This window comes from Carassius gibelio, chromosome A1, assembly GCF_023724105.1.
Source record: "Carassius gibelio isolate Cgi1373 ecotype wild population from Czech Republic chromosome A1, carGib1.2-hapl.c, whole genome shotgun sequence".
Taxonomy (NCBI): domain Eukaryota; kingdom Metazoa; phylum Chordata; class Actinopteri; order Cypriniformes; family Cyprinidae; genus Carassius; species Carassius gibelio.
The window spans coordinates 18708565-18728680 of NC_068371.1; the positions used below are offsets into that span (position 1 = coordinate 18708565).

A 20116-nucleotide genomic window follows, 5' to 3' on the forward strand; every position below is an offset into this window, starting at 1 on the left:
GATATAACTAGACAACTGTTGGCTCGATCGACTTGAAAATTGGTATGCAGTGTCTTGGTCTGAAGGGGCACAAGTACCTATGAGGACATTTGCATATCTCAAAAAACATGGCCGCCATTGGCAAAAGAAATTTAAGCACCTATTTGAAAGGGTTAACGGATGTTGATCGGAACAAAACTCGCTGGGTACGTTCGACTCATGAACCTTAAGGACTGTAAGAATTTTGAAAGAAATCGGACAATAGTTGGCGCTAACGAGTTTTATGGCTCTGTAATCACGTGGTGTTTCACATATCAACGAAATATGCATATCATTTAATAGATCTCCTCATAATGCACAACTTTGCCTCAAGAATCATTGCTGTCAATCAAATTGTTCAATTGTTATTCACAAATATGTTAAAAACCTACTTTTGCGAACTAGTCCTAGGTTTTTTGCTTGATCGGAACCAAACCACTGCAGTAATATTCTGTGGACTCTCTAGATCAATAATTATCAAAAAAATGTTGAATTTTGTCCTTTGGTTAGCTGTAAAGGGGTAATTTAGAAAAAGGGGTGTGGCCAAACATACCCCAAAGCCTATAAAACCTAAACGAAAACTCAAAACTTTATGAAACTCGGTGAAATCCTGTAACAGATGACTCTTAACACGCATGCAAAGTTTCATGGAGATCGAACCATAGGTGGCGCTATAACAGTAGAAAAGGTCTCAAAACACAAGATTTATATGGTAAATGGCCTCAAATTGTTTGAAAATGTTCATATATTCACTCAAAAACACTAAATCTTCATATCATATGATAAATCTCCTCATTCTGAACAACTTTGCCTCTGGGACCAATGTTGTCAATAAAGCTGTTAATTAAATATTCAAGATTATTTTAAAAAGTTACTTTGGCATACTTGTGATACAGTTTAAGATGAAAATCAATAAAACCACTGAAGTACAATTCTCTAGACTCTGAAGGTCAATAATTATCAAAAACATGTTGAACAATTGCATTTGGGCAACTATAAACCAATAATTTTATAATATGTTATTTGCATAGTGTACACAAAGGCCTATTTATACAAACAGAAAGCCCACAAATTATCAAAACTGTGTAAAATAATGCATGATTTCATTCTAAACAAGCATGCAAAATTTAAGAGAGATTGGGCAAAAAAAAATTACAACACTATAACAGTTATGTTTTAAAACACAGTGTTGTTTGAGTAAATGCAATTTATAACCACTAGATGGCAGCGGAAGACCACTAATGGGCTCATTCAGCTAGTTAAACAGTACTGTTTTCATGAATTCATGCCAAAACATTAATAAATTAACTGTTATAACATTTTAAATCTCATTGAATTGATGTTTTCCATTTTGTTTATACAGATGTATCAGTTTTTACAATTTTGCCACATTATGATTACAGTTTAACCTGAAAATGACATCTAAACTCTGAAAAAGAGAAGACTTGCAATAATTTTATGTCACCTATCACTTATTTCAAATACCTATATCTGCAACAAAATGTTTGTGCATGTATATGTGTGTCTTTGTGTGTGTGTGTGCATATGCTTATAGAGTATACATATATTAGTCTAATCATTTACTTTCAGTGTGTGTGTCTGTCTGTTAACCTGTTCTCCATTTTGGATGTGTTTAAATGTCATCCAAACATCCAGGTTGGCTCTGACCACCTCAGAGGCCTTAAATGCTTGAACCCCGGTAAAATGCTGCTTGCAGCTTTAATTATTATTATTCTTCCGCCCTAGAACTGAACGTGCAGCCCAAACCGTAAGGCCTAGAGAGCTGAAATTTGGACAGATCGTAGAGCTCATTTTGGGGAGAACTTATCAAAGTCTCAGCCCAATCGGCCTAACGGGGGCGCTACAGCGCAAAAAACTAAAATTTTGGACATTTTTGGCCGCAGATCGTAAACCGTTAGCCGTAGACTCAAAAACAAGGCATCGTTGCAATCCTTGGGTTAGCCCGAACAAAAGTGCAAACTGCATTTTTTGCTCTACGACGCACCGTTTTCTCGCAAAATCGAGCTATATCCGAAACCTACTTTTGCAAACTAGTCCTAGGATTTTCAACCAATCAGAACCAAACCACTTCATAAATATTCCCTGGACACTCAATATCAATAATTATCAAAAAAAAGTTGAAATTTCAATTCTTACGCGAAACAGTACGCCAAAAAGCGTCTATGCTAACGTTAGCCAAATGCTATTTTGACTATAACTCTTGAACGGAATGAGATAATTTCACCAAACTCGGTACACATATGTATGAGCTCAATCTTTGGTCAAATCAAAAAAATTGCGCATCTCTGCCACTTGGGGGCGCAATAAGATAGAAAAAACACATAAATTGCTATAACTAGGCAACCGTTGGCTCGATCGACTTGAAAATTGGTATGCAGTGTCTTGGTCTGAAGGGTCACAAGTACCTATGAGGACATTTGCATATCTCAAAAAACATGGCCGCCATTGGCCAAACAATTTTAAGCACCTATTTGAAAGGGTTAACGGATGTTGATCGGAACGAATCTCGCTGGGTACGTTCCACTCATGAACCTTAAGGTCTGTAAGAATTTTGAAAGAAATCGGCCACTAGTTGGTGCTAACGAGTTTTATGGCTCTGTAATCACGTGGTGTTTCACATATCAACACAATATGCATATCATTTGATAGATCTCCTCATAATGCACAACTTTGCCTCAAGAACCATTGCTGTCAATCAAATCGTTCAATTGTTATTCACAAATATGTTAAAAACCTACTTTTGCGAACTAGTCCTAGGTTTTTTGCCCGATCGGAACCAAACCACTGCAGTAATATTCTGTGGACTCTCTAGATCAATAATTATTAACAAAATGTTGAATTTTGTCCTTTGGTTAGCTGTAAAGGGGTAATTTAGAAAAAGGGGTGTGGCCAAACATACCCCAAAGCCTATAAAACCTAAAGGAAAACTCAAAACTTTATGAAACTCAGTGAAATCATGTAACAGGTGACTCTTAACAAGCATGCAAAGTTTCATGGAGATCGGACCATAGGTGGCGCTATAACAGTAGAAAAGGTCTCAAAACAAAAGATTTATATGGTAAATGGCCTCAAATTGTTTGAAAATGCTCATATATTCACTCAAAAACACTAAATCTTCATATCATTTGATAAATCTCCTCATTCTGAACAACTTTGCCTCTGGGACCAACGTTGTCTATAAAGCTGTTAATTAAATATTCAAGATTATTTTAAAAAGTTACTTTGGCATACTAGTGATAGGGTTTCAGATGAAAATCAATAAAACCACTGAAGTACAATTCTCTAGACTCTGAAGGTCAATAATTATCAAAAACATGTTGAACAATTGCATTTGGACAACTGTAAACCAGTGATTTTATAATATGTTATTTGCATAGTGTACACAAAGGCCTATTAATACAAACAGAAAGCCCACAAATTATCAAAACTGTGTAAAATAATGCATGATTTCTTTCTAAACAGGCATGCAAAATTTAAGAGAGATTGGGCAAAAAAATAACACTATAACAGTTATGTTTAAAAACAGTGTTGTTTGAGTAAATGCAATTTATAACCACTAGATGGCAGCGGAAGACCACTAATGGGCTCATTCAGGTAAGTTAAACAGTACTGTTTTCATGAATACATGCCAAAACATTAATAAATTAACTGTTATAACATTTGTAAACTCATTGAGTCAATGTTTTCCATTTTGTTCATACTGATATATCAGTTTTTACAATTTTGCCACATTATGATTACAGTTTAAACTGAAAATGACAACTAAACTCTTAAAAAGAGAAGACTTGCAATAAGTTTATTGTCACCTATCACTTATTTCAAATACCTATATCTGCAACAAAATGTTTGTGCATGTATATGTGTGTCTTTCTGTGTGTGTGTGTGTGTGTGTGTGTGTGTGTGTGTGTGTGTGTGTGTGTGCATATGCTTATAGAGTATACATATATTAGTCTAATCATTTACTTCCAGTGTGTGTGTCTGTCTGTTACCCTGTTCTCCATTTTGGATGTGTTTAACTGTCATCCATGCATCCAGGTTGGCTCAGACCACCTCGGAGGCCTTAATGTGCTTGAACCCCGGTAAATGCTGCTTGCAGCTTTAATTAGGGGTTCAAGCACGCAGTGCTGAAACCCTATTGTAATTGTTAAGATTTTTATTATTATTATTATTTTTCCGCCTTAAAACTGAACGTGCAGCCCAAACCGTAAGGCCTAGAGAGCTGAAACTTGGTCAGATGGTAGTAGTCTTGCTCGCTACTCAGATACAAAGAACCGGCCCAATCGGCCTAACGGGGGCGCTACAGCGCAAAAAACTAAAATTTTTGACATTTTTGGCCGCAGGTCGTAAACCGTTAGCCGTAGACTCAAAAACAAGGCATCGTTGCAATCCTTGGGTTAGCCCGAACAAAAGTGCACAGCTGCATTTTTTGCTCTACGACGCACCGTTTTCTCGCAAAATCGAGCTATATCCGAAACCTACTTTTGCGAACTAGTCCTAGGATTTTCAACCAATCGGAACGAAACCACTGCAGAAATATTCCCTGGACACTCAATATAAATAATTATCAAAAAAAAGTTGAAATTTCGATTCTTACGCGAAACAGTACGCCAAAAAGCGTCTATGCTAACGTTAGCCAAATGTTATTTTGACTATAACTCTTGAACGGAATGAGATATCTTGACCAAACTTGGTACACATATGTATGAGCTCAATCTTTGGTCAAATAAAAAAAAATTGCGCATCTCTGCCACTTGGGGGCGCAATAAGATTTAAAAAACACATAAATGGCTATAACTAGGCAACCGTTGGCTCGATCGACTTGAAAATTGGTATGCAGTGTCTTGGTCTGAAGGGGCACAAGTACCTATGAGGACATTTGCATATCTCAAAAAACATGGCTGCCATTGGCCAAACAATTTTAAGCACCTATTTGAAAGGGTTAACGGATGTTGTTCGGAACGAAACTCGCTGGGTACGTTCGACTCATGAACCTTAAGGTCTGTAAGAATTTTGAAAGAAATCGGCCACTAGTTGGCGCTAACGAGTTTTATGGCTCTGTAATCACGTGGTGTTTCACATATCAACACAATATGCATATCATTTGATAGATCTCCTCATAATGCACAACTTTGCCTCAAGAACCATTGCTGTCAATCAAATCGTTCAATTGTTATTCACAAATATGTTAAAAAACTACTTTTGCGAACTAGTCCTAGGTTTTTTGTCCGATCGGAACCAAACCACTGCAGTAATATTCTGTGGACTGTCTAGATCAATAATTATCAAAAAAATGTTCAATTTTGTACTTTGGTTAGCGTTAAATGGGTAATTAAGAAAAGGGGTGTGGCCAAACATACCCCAAAGCCTATAAAACCTAAACGAAAACTCAAAACTTTATGAAACGTGGTGAGAACATGTAACAGGTAACTCTTAACAAGCATGCAAAGTTTCATGGAGATCGCACCATAGGTGGCGCTATAACAGTAGAAAAGGTCTCAAAACACAAGATTTATATGGTAAATGGCCTCAAATTGTTTGAAAATGCTCATATATTCACTCAAAAACACTAGATCTTCATATCATATGATAGATCTCCTCATTCTGAACAACTTTGCCTCTGGGACCAATGTTGTCAATAAAGCTGTTAATTAAATATTCAAGATTATTTCAAAAAGTTACTTTGGCAAACTAGTGATAGGGTATAAGCTGAAAATCAATAAAACCACTGAAGTACAATTCTCTAGACTCTGAAGGTCAATAATTATCAAAAACATGTTGAACAGTTGCATTTGGACAACTATAAACCAGTAATTTTATAATATGTTATTTGCATAGTGTACACTAAGGCCTATTAATACAAACAGAAAGCCCACAAATTATCAAAACTGTGTAAAATAATGCATCATTTCATTCTAAACAAGCATGCAAAATTTAAGAGAGATTGGTCAAAAAAAATAACAACACTATAACAGTTATATTTAAAAACACAGTGTTGCTTGAGTAAATGCAATTTAGAACCACTAGATGGCAGCGGGAGACCACTAATGGGCTCATTCAGCAAAGTTGAACAGTACTGTTGAAAGGATTCATTAATTCATGCCAAAACATAAAAAAAATTAACTGTTATAACATTTTAAATCTCATTGAGTCAATGCTTTCCATTTTGTTCATACAGATATATCAGTTTTTACAATTTTGCCACATTGTGATTACAGTTTAACCTGAAAATGACATCTAAACTGTTAAAAACTAGTTTAATCATTTAATTTCAGTGTTTGTGTCTGTCTGCCAGCCTATTCTTCATTTTGGATGTCTTTAACTGTCATCCATGCATCCAGGTTAGCCAAGACCACCTCAGAGGCCTTAAATGCTTGAACCCCGTAAAATGCTGCTTGCAGCTTTAATTATTATTATTATTATTCTTCCGCCGTAAAACTGAACGTGCAGCCCAAACCGTAAGGCCTAGAGAGCTGAAATTTGGACAGATCGTAGAGCTCAATTTGGGGAGAAGGTATCAAAGTCTCAGCCCAATCGGCCTAACGGGGGCGCTACAGCGCAATAAACAAAAATTTTGGACATTTTTGGCCGTAAATTGTATACCGTTAGCCGTAGACTCAAAAACATGGCATTGTTGCAATCCTTGGGTTAGCCCGAACAAAAGTGAATGGCGCCTTTTTGGGGTCTACGACGCACCGTTTTCTCGCAAAATCGAGCTATATCTGAAACCTACTTTTGCGAACTAGTCCTAGGATTTTCAACCAATCAGAACCAAACCACTTCAGAAACATTCCCTGGACACTCAATATCAATAATTATTAAAAAAAGGTTGAAATTTCAATTCTTACGCGAAACAGTACACCAAAAAGCATCTATGCTAACGTTAGCCAAATGCTATTTTGACTATAACTCTTGAACGGAATGAGATATGTTCACCAAAATTGGTACACATATGTATGAGCTCAATCTTTGGTCAAATCAAAAAAATTGCGCATCTCTGCCACTTGGGGGCGCTATAAGATAGAAAAAACACATAAATTGCTATAACTAGGCAACCGTTGGCTCGATCGACTTGAAAATCGGTTTGCAATGTCTTGGTCTGAAGGGGCACAAGTACCTATGAGGAAATTTGCATATCTCAAAAAAACATGGCCGCCATTGGCCAAACAATTTTAAGCACCTATTTGAAAGGGTTAACGGATGTTGATCGGAACGAAACTCGCTGGGTACGTTCAACTCATGAACCTTAAGGTCTGTAAGAATTTTGAAAGAAATCGGCCACTAGTTGGCGCTAACGAGTTTTATGGCTCTGTAATCACGTGGTGTTTCACATATCAACACAATATGCATATCATTTGATAGATCCCCTCGTAATGCACAACTTTGCCTCAAGAACCATTGCTGTCAATCAAATCGTTCAATTGTTATTCACAAATATGTTAAAAATCTACTTTTGCGAACTAGTCCTAGGTTTTTTGCCCAATCGGAACCAAACCACTGCAGTAATATTCTGTGGACTCTCTAGATCAATAATTATTTAAAAAATGTTGAATTTTGTCCTTTGGTTAGCTGTAACGGGGTAATTTAGAAAAAGGGGTGTGGCCAAACATACCCCAAAGCCTATAAAACCTAAAGGAAAACTCAAAACTTTATGAAACTCAGTGAAATCATGTAGCAGGTGACTCTTAACAAGCATGCAAAGTTTCATGGAGATCAGACCATAGGTGGCGCTATAACAGTAGAAAAGGTCTCAAAACACAAGATTTATATGGTAAATGGCCTCAAATTGTTTGAAAATGTTCATATATTCACTCAAAAACACTAAATCTTCATATCATATGATAAATCTCCTCATTCTGAACAACTTTGCCTCTTGGACCAATGTTGTCAATAAAGCTGTTAATTAAATATTCAAGATTATTTAAAAAAGTTACTTTGGCATACTTGTGATACGGTTTAAGATGAAAATCAATAAAACCACTGAAGTACAATTCTCTAGACTCTGAAGGTCAATAATTATCAAAAACATGTTGAACAATTGCATTTGGACAACTATAAACCAATAATTTTATAATATGTTATTTGCATAGTGTACACAAAGGCCTATTTATACAAACAGAAAGCCCACAAATTATCAAAACTGTGTTAAAATAATGCATGATTTCATTCTAAACAAGCATGCAAAATTTAAGAGAGATTGGGCAAAAAAAAATTACAACACTATAACAGTTATGTTTTAAAACACAGTGTTGTTTGAGTAAATGCAATTTATAACCACTAGATGGCAGCGGAAGACCACTAATGGGCTCATTCAGCTAGTTAAACAGTACTGTTTTCATGAATTCATGCCAAAACATTAATAAATTAACTGTTATAACATTTTAAATCTCATTGAATTGATGTTTTCCATTTTGTTTATACAGATGTATCAGTTTTTACAATTTTGCCACATTATGATTACAGTTTAACCTGAAAATGACATCTAAACTCTGAAAAAGAGAAGACTTGCAATAATTTTATGTCACCTATCACTTATTTCAAATACCTATATCTGCAACAAAATGTTTGTGCATGTATGTGTGTCTTTGTGTGTGTGTGTGTGTGCATATGCTTATAGAGTATACATATATTAGTCTAATCATTTACTTTCAGTGTGTGTGTCTGTCTGTTAACCTGTTCTCCATTTTGGATGTGTTTAAATGTCATCCAAACATCCAGGTTGGCTCTGACCACCTCAGATGCCTTAAATGCTTGAACCCCGGTAAAATGCTGCTTGCAGCTTTAATTATTAGGGGCCAAGCACCGAAGGTGCGAAGGCACCTATTGTGTTTGTTGGCGTTATTATTCTTCCTCTTCTTCTTCCACCCCAAGTCTATGGTAGCCCATAGAACCGATTGCGGGAAAGTTGTATAATTTGGCACACTAATAGAGGACTGTCTGAACATTAACCGTAGCAAATTTGAAGTCTCTAACTCAAACTCTCTAGCGCCACCAATTGTCTAAACTTTCAAAAACTTGATGCTAATAACTCTTGAACCGTAAGCCACAAAATGAAAATTCTTTTTTCCTGTGATTCCTTGGCTCATGCCGAGTCGAATGGACACCGAAATTCAAAAATCGCAAGGTTTAGTTTTTTCGCTATCGTCAATTGTTCGTAAAACCTACTTTTTCGAACTCGTCCTAGGCCGTTGCACCCATTGTCACGAAAATTGAATCAGATAATCTTCAGACCATGCTGGCAAAAAGTTATGGAATTCAAGTTGATTTCTCAAACCGTTTCCGAATAGCTCATGAACGAATTCTTCGAAAAGCACGCAAACGTGAATGTGAGGCTATATCTCCGCAACGGTTTGGCCTATTGAGACCAATCTTGGTGGGTCTTATAACAACCATTCCCTGGGACTACCTGCAGTGTTTCGGCGCTGTGCCCCCTAGTGGTCAGGAGATATGAAAAATGCATGTTTTTGCTCATAACTTCTGAACGGTTTTGCCAAAAATCACAAAAGTGGTGTCTTTAGATTCAGTGAATCATTCCGAGTCGAATGATACCGAATTTTCCCAATTCGGCCATTTTGGGCGTCGGCCATTTTGAATTTAGTTGTAAATTGCTGTATCTTAAGAATGAAGTTCTGTATCGTTTCGCAAATAATTACAAAAATGTCCGGCTCCATGCCCTGAATGTACACAAAAAAATTGGGGGCAGCGCCACCTTGTGGTCAATAGTTATAACGATTTTTCGAAAAATGCTAATAACTTTTGCATACATTAGCCTATTGTAACAAAACTGATGTTGATAGATTCCTTGGGTCATGCCGAGAACACTGATACCCCATTTGTCAATTTTGGCAAAATTTTCTGTCCGCCATTTTGATTCATGTTGAAAACCTACTTTTTCGAACTCCTCCTAGACCGTTGCTCAGATTTTCACCAAATTTGATTTGGATCATCTTCAGACCATGCTGGCAAAAAGTTATGGAATTTGTGTCGATACACGTAACCGTTTTCAATTAGCGTACCAACGAATTTGCTGGAAAGATGCCAAACTGCATCTGAGGCTGTATCTCTGCAAAGGTTGGAGATATTTACACAAAACTTAATATGTGACATTGTCACATCACATTGACCACGCCACATCATTTTGGTCACAGTGCCACCTATTGGTCAAGAGTAATAAACCAATCAATAACCGCTAATTATTACATTTCCAATAATGCTAATAACTTTTGATTGCATTAGCCTATTATCATGAAACATGTCTCAAAATGTTCCTTGGGACATGCCGACAACATACATACCAATTATGTCATATTAAGCAAAACTTCCTGTCCGCCATTTTGATTCATGTTGAAAACCTTTTTTTTTAAACTCATCCTCAACCGTTTGTCTGATTTTCACCAAAATTGAATCAGATCATCTTCAGACCGTGCTGACAAAAAGTTATGGATTTCGTGTCAATAGACGAAACCGTTTTTGTACAGCGCTGCTTCAGATGTCAGGCATCTTCACAAAATGAGTCTGAGGCTATATCTCTGCAAAGCTTTGTTGTAATTAAGCCAAACTTGTGTGTGCCATTGTCTAACATGGAGAATAGGCTCACAGACACTCACACACAGAAATGAAATGGTTCAACTATTATATGAATAATCAATAAGCATGATTACACACACACACACACACAGAGAAGTACATGCCCACACATTTTGTTGTATGTAGATATTTGAAATAAATTATAGGTGACACACAACTCACAGAAAGACTTCTTTTCTTACATTTCTATGTCAGGTTTCATTGCATTCATATTCTGACATAATAGTAAACATTTGATATACATGTATGAATAAATTGTTGAACTTTCACTCAATGTGATCTTAAATGCTTGAACAGTAATATTAAATAATAGTAATATATATTTTTCTAGATGAATCAATCATCGAGACAATGAACTGTAATGTTTTAGTCTTTAGTGAGCCCATTAGTGGTCTTCCAGTGACATCTAGTGGTCGTAAATGCAATTTATCATACAACACTGTCTCTTTAACCTTTATAACTGTTATATGTTGTCTTAATTTCATTCCAAAGAAGCATACGCAATTTATGTATAATTTCACAGTCTAGATAATAGTACTGCACTGATTTTAAATAACCTAGATATGGCTGACAGTAAAAGAATAGAACAGAATTACAGACACACACAAACATGAAATGTTTAAACTACTATATTAATACTCAATAAGCATGCTTAAACCCACACACAGATGCACACATTTTGTTATATATATAGATAATTAAAATAAATGATGGGTGATAAAACCTATTGCAAGTCTTCTGTTTTTATGGGCTTCTATGTCATTTTTCAGGTTTCATTGCAATCATAATCTGGCATAATTATAAACATTAGATATATCTGTATGAATAAATTGGTAAACTTTGACTCAATGTGATCTGAAATGCTTGAACAGTAATATTAAATAATAGTAATATACATTTTTTCTAGATGAATCCCTCAACAAGCCCATAAACTGTAATGTTTTAGTCTTTAGTGAGCTCATTAGTGGTCTTCCGGTGACATCTAGTGGTTATAATTGCAATTTTTTATTCAACACTGGGTTTTGAAGCTTTATAAATATTACAGTGTTCTTTTTTACCTAATCTCTGTTAAATTTTGCATGATTGTTTAGAAAAAATACAGATCTAATGCATGTGTGATTATATTACCCCTTTTTTTTTTGCAGTTTAATGCCATTCACAACAGAAATCTTTTGTTTTTTAGGCCATTTTAACTGTTATAGCACCAGCTATTTTCTGATCTTAATGAAACTTTGCATGCTTGGTGGGTCATCTTTCACATGTTATAACCAAGTTTCATAAAGTTTTGAGTTTTTGTTTCAGTTTTATAGGCTTTAGGTTACATGTGGCCACGGCCCTTTCCTAAATGACCTCTTATAGCTAACCAAAGGACAAAATGCAACATATTTTTGAAAATTATTGATCTAGAGAGACCAGAGAATATTATTGCAGTGGTTTGATCAAGACTGAACAAAAAACCAGGTGACCCAAAACATTCAAATTCGTGGACCAATTTTACGAAAAAGGCTATAACTCGGGAACAAAATGAGATATCTTCACCAAACTCAGAACTCATATGCATGAACAAAAACTTTAGTCAAATTATTATTTTTTTTCCATATCTGCCACTTAGTGGCGCTACAGGATGAAAAAAAATCAAATGGCTATAACTAAGCAACCGTTGATCCAATCAACTTGAAAATTGATATGGCCCAATGTGGCACAAGTGCTCTATGAGGAATTTCACTTATCTTAAAAAACATGGCCGCCATTGGCCAAACAACTTTAAGCACCTATTTGACAAGGTTAATGGAAGTCGATCGGAACGAAACTCGGTGGGCATGTTCGACTCATTGCCCTAAAGGTCTGTAAGTATTTTGAAAGAAATTGCCCACAACATTGTCACCTCCCACAGAACACAACAAAGCGATTTGATTACAGCGCCACCTATTTTCCAAAAATGATAATGCATCATTTTACTGGAGTTTTACTGGCTGTTTCAATTACACTCTTCCAATAATTGCTTTTCTTACTCGTTGCATTTGGTCTGATGCTCCATGCCATGCTTAGCTCCTCGCTGTGGAACTTTTATTAACGATTTTCAGCCATTTCAATTACAATCATGCAATTATTAATTTCATTATTCATTGTTGCATTTGGTCTGATGCTACATATGCTTAGCTCCTGATGTTGCCGCTGGAATGCTTGGCCCCGTGATTGCTGCTTGCAGCTATATTTGTTCCTCTTCTTCTTCCACCCCAAGTCTATGGTAGCCCATAGAACCGATTGCGGGAAAGTTGTATAATTTGGCACACTAATAGAGGACTGTCTGAACATTAACCGTAGCAAATTTGAAGTCTCTAACTCAAACTCTCTAGCGCCACCAATTGTCTAAACTTTCAAAAACTTGATGCTAATAACTCTTGAACCGTAAGCCACAAAATGAAAATTCTTTTTTCCTGTGATTCCTTGGCTCATGCCGAGTCGAATGGACACCGAAATTCAAAAATCGCAAGGTTTAGTTTTTTCGCTATCGTCAATTGTTCGTAAAACCTACTTTTTCGAACTCGTCCTAGGCCGTTGCACCCATTGTCACGAAAATTGAATCAGATAATCTTCAGACCATGCTGGCAAAAAGTTATGGAATTCAAGTTGATTTCTCAAACCGTTTCCGAATAGCTCATGAACGAATTCTTCGAAAAGCACGCAAACGTGAATGTGAGGCTATATCTCCGCAACGGTTTGGCCTATTGAGACCAATCTTGGTGGGTCTTATAACAACCATTCCCTGGGACTACCTGCAGTGTTTCGGCGCTGTGCCCCCTAGTGGTCAGGAGATATGAAAAATGCATGTTTTTGCTCATAACTTCTGAACGGTTTTGCCAAAAATCACAAAAGTGGTGTCTTTAGATTCAGTGAATCATTCCGAGTCGAATGATACCAAATTTTCCCAATTCGGCCATTTTGGGCGTCGGCCATTTTGAATTTAGTTGTAAATTGCTGTATCTTAAGAATGAAGTTCTGTATCGTTTCGCAAATAATTACAAAAATGTCCGGCTCCATGCCCTGAATGTACACAAAAAAATTGGGGGCAGCGCCACCTTGTGGTCAATAGTTATAACGATTTTTCGAAAAATGCTAATAACTTTTGCATACATTAGCCTATTGTAACAAAACTGATGTTGATAGATTCCTTGGGTCATGCCGAGAACACTGATACCCCATTTGTCAATTTTGGCAAAATTTTCTGTCCGCCATTTTGATTCATGTTGAAAACCTACTTTTTCGAACTCCTCCTAGACCGTTGCTCAGATTTTCACCAAATTTGATTTGGATCATCTTCAGACCATGCTGGCAAAAAGTTATGGAATTTGTGTCGATACACGTAACCGTTTTCAATTAGCGTACCAACGAATTTGCTGGAAAGATGCCAAACTGCATCTGAGGCTGTATCTCTGCAAAGGTTGGAGATATTTACACAAAACTTAATATGTGACATTGTCACATCACATTGACCACGCCACATCATTTTGGTCACAGTGCCACCTATTGGTCAAGAGTAATAAACCAATCAATAACCGCTAATTATTACATTTCCAATAATGCTAATAACTTTTGATTGCATTAGCCTATTATCATGAAACATGTCTCAAAATGTTCCTTGGGACATGCCGACAACATACATACCAATTATGTCATATTAAGCAAAACTTCCTGTCCGCCATTTTGATTCATGTTGAAAACCTTTTTTTTTAAACTCATCCTCAACCGTTTGTCTGATTTTCACCAAAATTGAATCAGATCATCTTCAGACCGTGCTGACAAAAAGTTATGGATTTCGTGTCAATAGACGAAACCGTTTTTGTACAGCGCTGCTTCAGATGTCAGGCATCTTCACAAAATGAGTCTGAGGCTATATCTCTGCAAAGCTTTGTTGTAATTAAGCCAAACTTGTGTGTGCCATTGTCTAACATGGAGAATAGGCTCACAGACACTCACACACAGAAATGAAATGGTTCAACTATTATATGAATAATCAATAAGCATGATTACGCACACACACACACACAGAGAAGTACATGCCCACACATTTTGTTGTATGTAGATATTTGAAATAAATTATAGGTGACACACAACTCACAGAAAGACTTCTTTTCTTACATTTCTATGTCAGGTTTCATTGCATTCATATTCTGACATAATAGTAAACATTTGATATACATGTATGAATAAATTGTTGAACTTTCACTCAATGTGATCTTAAATGCTTGAACAGTAATATTAAATAATAGTAATATATATTTTTCTAGATGAATCAATCATCGAGACAATGAACTGTAATGTTTTAGTCTTTAGTGAGCCCATTAGTGGTCTTCCAGTGACATCTAGTGGTCGTAAATGCAATTTATCATACAACACTGTCTCTTTAACCTTTATAACTGTTATATGTTGTCTTAATTTCATTCCAAAGAAGCATACGCAATTTATGTATAATTTCACAGTCTAGATAATAGTACTGCACTGATTTTAAATAACCTAGATATGGCTGACAGTAAAAGAATAGAACAGAATTACAGACACACACAAACATGAAATGTTTAAACTACTATATTAATACTCAATAAGCATGCTTAAACCCACACACAGATGCACACATTTTGTTATATATATAGATAATTAAAATAAATGATGGGTGATAAAACCTATTGCAAGTCTTCTGTTTTTATGGGCTTCTATGTCATTTTTCAGGTTTCATTGCAATCATAATCTGGCATAATTATAAACATTAGATATATCTGTATGAATAAATTGGTAAACTTTGACTCAATGTGATCTGAAATGCTTGAACAGTAATATTAAATAATAGTAATATACATTTTTTCTAGATGAATCCCTCAACAAGCCCATAAACTGTAATGTTTTAGTCTTTAGTGAGCTCATTAGTGGTCTTCCGGTGACATCTAGTGGTTATAATTGCAATTTTTTATTCAACACTGGGTTTTGAAGCTTTATAAATATTACAGTGTTCTTTTTTACCTAATCTCTGTTAAATTTTGCATGATTGTTTAGAAAAAATACAGATCTAATGCATGTGTGATTATATTACCCCTTTTTTTTTTGCAGTTTAATGCCATTCACAACAGAAATCTTTTGTTTTTTAGGCCATTTTAACTGTTATAGCACCAGCTATTTTCTGATCTTAATGAAACTTTGCATGCTTGGTGGGTCATCTTTCACATGTTATAACCAAGTTTCATAAAGTTTTGAGTTTTTGTTTCAGTTTTATAGGCTTTAGGTTACATGTGGCCACGGCCCTTTCCTAAATGACCTCTTATAGCTAACCAAAGGACAAAATGCAACATATTTTTGAAAATTATTGATCTAGAGAGACCAGAGAATATTATTGCAGTGGTTTGATCAAGACTGAACAAAAAACCAGGTGACCCAAAACATTCAAATTCGTGGACCAATTTTACGAAAAAGGCTATAACTCGGGAACAAAATGAGATATCTTCACCAAACTCAGAACTCATATGCATGAACAAAAACTTTAGTCAAATTATTATTTTTTTTCCATATCTGCCACTTAGTGGCGCTACAGGATGAAAAAAAATCAAATGGCTATAACTAAGCAACCGTTGATCCAATCAACTTGAAAATTGATATGGCCCAATGTGGCACAAGTGCTCTATGAGGAATTTCACTTATCTTAAAAAACATGGCCGCCATTGGCCAAACAACTTTAAGCACCTATTTGACAAGGTTAATGGAAGTCGATCGGAACGAAACTCGGTGGGCATGTTCGACTCATTGCCCTAAAGGTCTGTAAGTATTTTGAAAGAAATTGCCCACAACATTGTCACCTCCCACAGAACACAACAAAGCGATTTGATTACAGCGCCACCTATTTTCCAAAAATGATAATGCATCATTTTACTGGAGTTTTACTGGCTGTTTCAATTACACTCTTCCAATAATTTGGTCTGATGCTCCATGCCATGCTTAGCTCCTCGCTGTGGAACTTTTATTAACGATTTTCAGCCATTTCAATTACAATCATGCAATTATTAATTTCATTATTCATTGTTGCATTTGGTCTGATGCTACATATGCTTAGCTCCTGATGTTGCCGCTGGAATGCTTGGCCCCGTGATTGCTGCTTGCAGCTATATTTGTTCCTCTTCTTCTTCCACCCCAAGTCTATGGTAGCCCATAGAACCGATTGCGGGAAAGTTGTATAATTTGGCACACTAATAGAGGACTGTCTGAACATTAACCGTAGCAAATTTGAAGTCTCTAACTCAAACTCTCTAGCGCCACCAATTGTCTAAACTTTCAAAAACTTGATGCTAATAACTCTTGAACCGTAAGCCACAAAATGAAAATTCTTTTTTCCTGTGATTCCTTGGCTCATGCCGAGTCGAATGGACACCGAAATTCAAAAATCGCAAGGCTTAGTTTTTTCGCTATCGTCAATTGTTTGTAAAACCTACTTTTTCGAACTCGTCCTAGGCCGTTGCACCGATTGTCACGAAAATTGAATCAGATAATCTTCAGACCATGCTGGCAAAAAGTTATGGAATTCAAGTTGATTTCTCAAACCGTTTCCGAATAGCTCATGAACGAATTCTTCGAAAAGCACGCAAACGTGAACGTGAGGCTATATCTCCGCAACGGTTTGGCCTATTGAGACCAATCTTGGTGGGTCTTATAACAACCATTCCCTGGGACTACCTGCAGTGTTTCGGCGCTGTGCCCCCTAGTGGTCAGGAGATATGAAAAATGCATGTTTTTGCTCATAACTTCTGAACGGTTTTGCCAAAAATCACAAAAGTGGTGTCTTTAGATTCAGTGCATCATTCCGAGTCGAATGATACCGAATTTTCCCAATTCGGCCATTTTGGGCGTCGGCCATTTTGGATTTAGTTGTAAATTGCTGTATCTTAAGAATGAAGTTCCGTATCGTTTCTTAAATAATTACAAAAATGTCCGGCTCCATGCCCTGAATGTACACAAAAAAATTGGGGGCAGCGCCACCTTGTGGTCAATAGTTATAACGATTTTTTCGAAAAATGCTAATAACTTTTGCAAACATTAGCCTATTGTAACAAAGCTGATGTTGATAGATTCCTTGGGTCATGCCGAGAACACCGATACCCCATTTGTCAATTTTGGCAAAATTTCCTGTCCGCCATTTTGATTCATGTTGAAAACCTACTTTTTCGAACTCCTCCTAGACCGTTGCTCAGATTTTCACCAAATTTGATTTGGATCATCTTCAGACCATGCTGGCAAAAAGTTATGGAATTTGTGTCGATACACGTAACCGTTTTCAATTAGCGTACCAACGAATTTGCTGGAAAGATGCCAAACTGCATCTGAGGCTGTATCTCTGCAAAGGTTGGAGATATTTACACAAAACTTAATATGTGACATTGTCACATCACATTGACCACGCCACATCATTTTGGTCACAGCGCCACCTATTGGTCAAGAGTAATAAACCAATCAATAACCGCTAATTATTACATTTCCAATAATGCTAATAACTTTTGATTGCATTAGCCTATTATCATGAAACATGTCTCAAAATGTTCCTTGGGACATGCCGACAACATACATACCAATTATGTCATATTAAGCAAAACTTCCTGTCCGCCATTTTGATTCATGTTGAAAACCTTTTTTTTTAAACTCATCCTCAACCGTTTGTCTGATTTTCACCAAAATTGAATCAGATCATCTTCAGACCGTGCTGACAAAAAGTTATGGATTTCGTGTCAATAGACGAAACCGTTTTTGTACAGCGCTGCTTCAGATGTCAGGCATCTTCACAAAATGAGTCTGAGGCTATATCTCTGCAAACCTTTGTTGTAATTAAGCCAAACTTGTGTGTGCCATTGTCTAACATGGAGAATAGGCTCACAGACACTCACACACAGAAATGAAATGGTTCAACTATTATATGAATAATCAATAAGCATGATTACACACACACACACACACACACACACACACAGAGAGAAGTACATGCCCACACATTTTGTTGTATGTAGATATTTGAAATAAATTATAGGTGACACACAACTCACAGAAAGACTTCTTTTCTTACATTTCTATGTCAGGTTTCATTGCATTCATATTCTGACATAATAGTAAACATTTGATATACATGTATGAATAAATTGTTGAACTTTCACTCAATGTGATCTTAAATGCTTGAACAGTAATATTAAATAATAGTAATATATATTTTTCTAGATGAATCAATCATCGAGACAATGAACTGTAATGTTTTAGTCTTTAGTGAGCCCATTAGTGGTCTTCCAGTGACATCTAGTGGTCGTAAATGCAATTTATCATACAACACTGTCTCTTTAACCTTTATAACTGTTATATGTTGTCTTAATTTCATTCCAAAGAAGCATACGCAATTTATGTATAATTTCACAGTCTAGATAATAGTACTGCACTGATTTTAAATAACCTAGATATGGCTGACAGTAAAAGAATAGAACAGAATTACAGACACACACAAACATGAAATGTTTAAACTAGTATATTAATACTCAATAAGCATGCTTAAACCCACACACAGATGCACACATTTTGTTATATATATAGATAATTAAAATAAATGATGGGTGATAAAACCTATTGCAAGTCTTCTGTTTTTATGGGCTTCTATGTCATTTTTCAGGTTTCATTGCAATCATAATCTGGCATAATTATAAACATTAGATATATCTGTATGAATAAATTGGTAAACTTTGACTCAATGTGATCTGAAATGCTTGAACAGTAATATTAAATAATAGTAATATACATTTTTTCTAGATGAATCCCTCAACAAGCCCATAAACTGTAATGTTTTAGTCTTTAGTGAGCTCATTAGTGGTCTTCCGGTGACATCTAGTGGTTATAATTGCAATTTTTTATTCAACACTGGGTTTTGAAGCTTTATAAATATTACAGTGTTCATTTTTACCTAATCTCTGTTAAATTTTGCATGATTGTTTAGAAAAAATACAGATCTAATGCATGTGTGATTATATTACCCCTTTTTTTTTGCAGTTTAATGCCATTCACAACAGAAATCTTTTGTTTTTTAGGCCATTTTAACTGTTATAGCACCAGCTATTTTCTGATCTTAATGAAACTTTGCATGCTTGGTGGGTCATCTTTCACATGTTATAACCAAGTTTCATAAAGTTTTGAGTTTTTGTTTCAGTTTTATAGACTTTAGGTTACATGTGGCCACGGCCCTTTCCTAAATGACCTCTTATAGCTAACCAAAGGACAAATTGCAACATATTTTTGAAAATTATTGATCTAGAGAGTCCAGAGAATATTATTGCAGTGGTTTGATCAAGACTGAACAAAAAACCAGGTGACCCAAAACATTCAAATTCGTGGACCAATTTTACGAAAAAGGCTATAACTCGGGAACAAAATGAGATATCTTCACCAAACTCAGAACTCATATGCATGAACAAAAACTTTAGTCAAATTA

At 35.9% G+C, this 20116-nt stretch overlaps 2 long non-coding RNA genes across 2 annotated transcripts in view; both read left to right on the plus strand.

The window, feature by feature from the left end:
• The window catches only part of LOC128015573 (uncharacterized), a 124577-nt gene extending 123383 nt beyond the window's left edge, over positions 1–1194 (plus strand). Inside the window, exon 2 of the long non-coding RNA XR_008183953.1 lies at positions 684–1194. This is a non-coding gene — a long non-coding RNA (uncharacterized LOC128015573). The remainder of the gene's footprint in view (positions 1–683) is intronic.
• A 1381-nt stretch (positions 1195–2575) lies between these two features.
• LOC128015355 (uncharacterized) lies at positions 2576–8027 on the plus strand. Its single transcript, XR_008183875.1, has 2 exons — positions 2576–3004; positions 7715–8027. It is a non-coding gene; the product is annotated as an uncharacterized LOC128015355 (long non-coding RNA).
• Positions 8028–20116: the final 12089 nt, after the last annotated feature.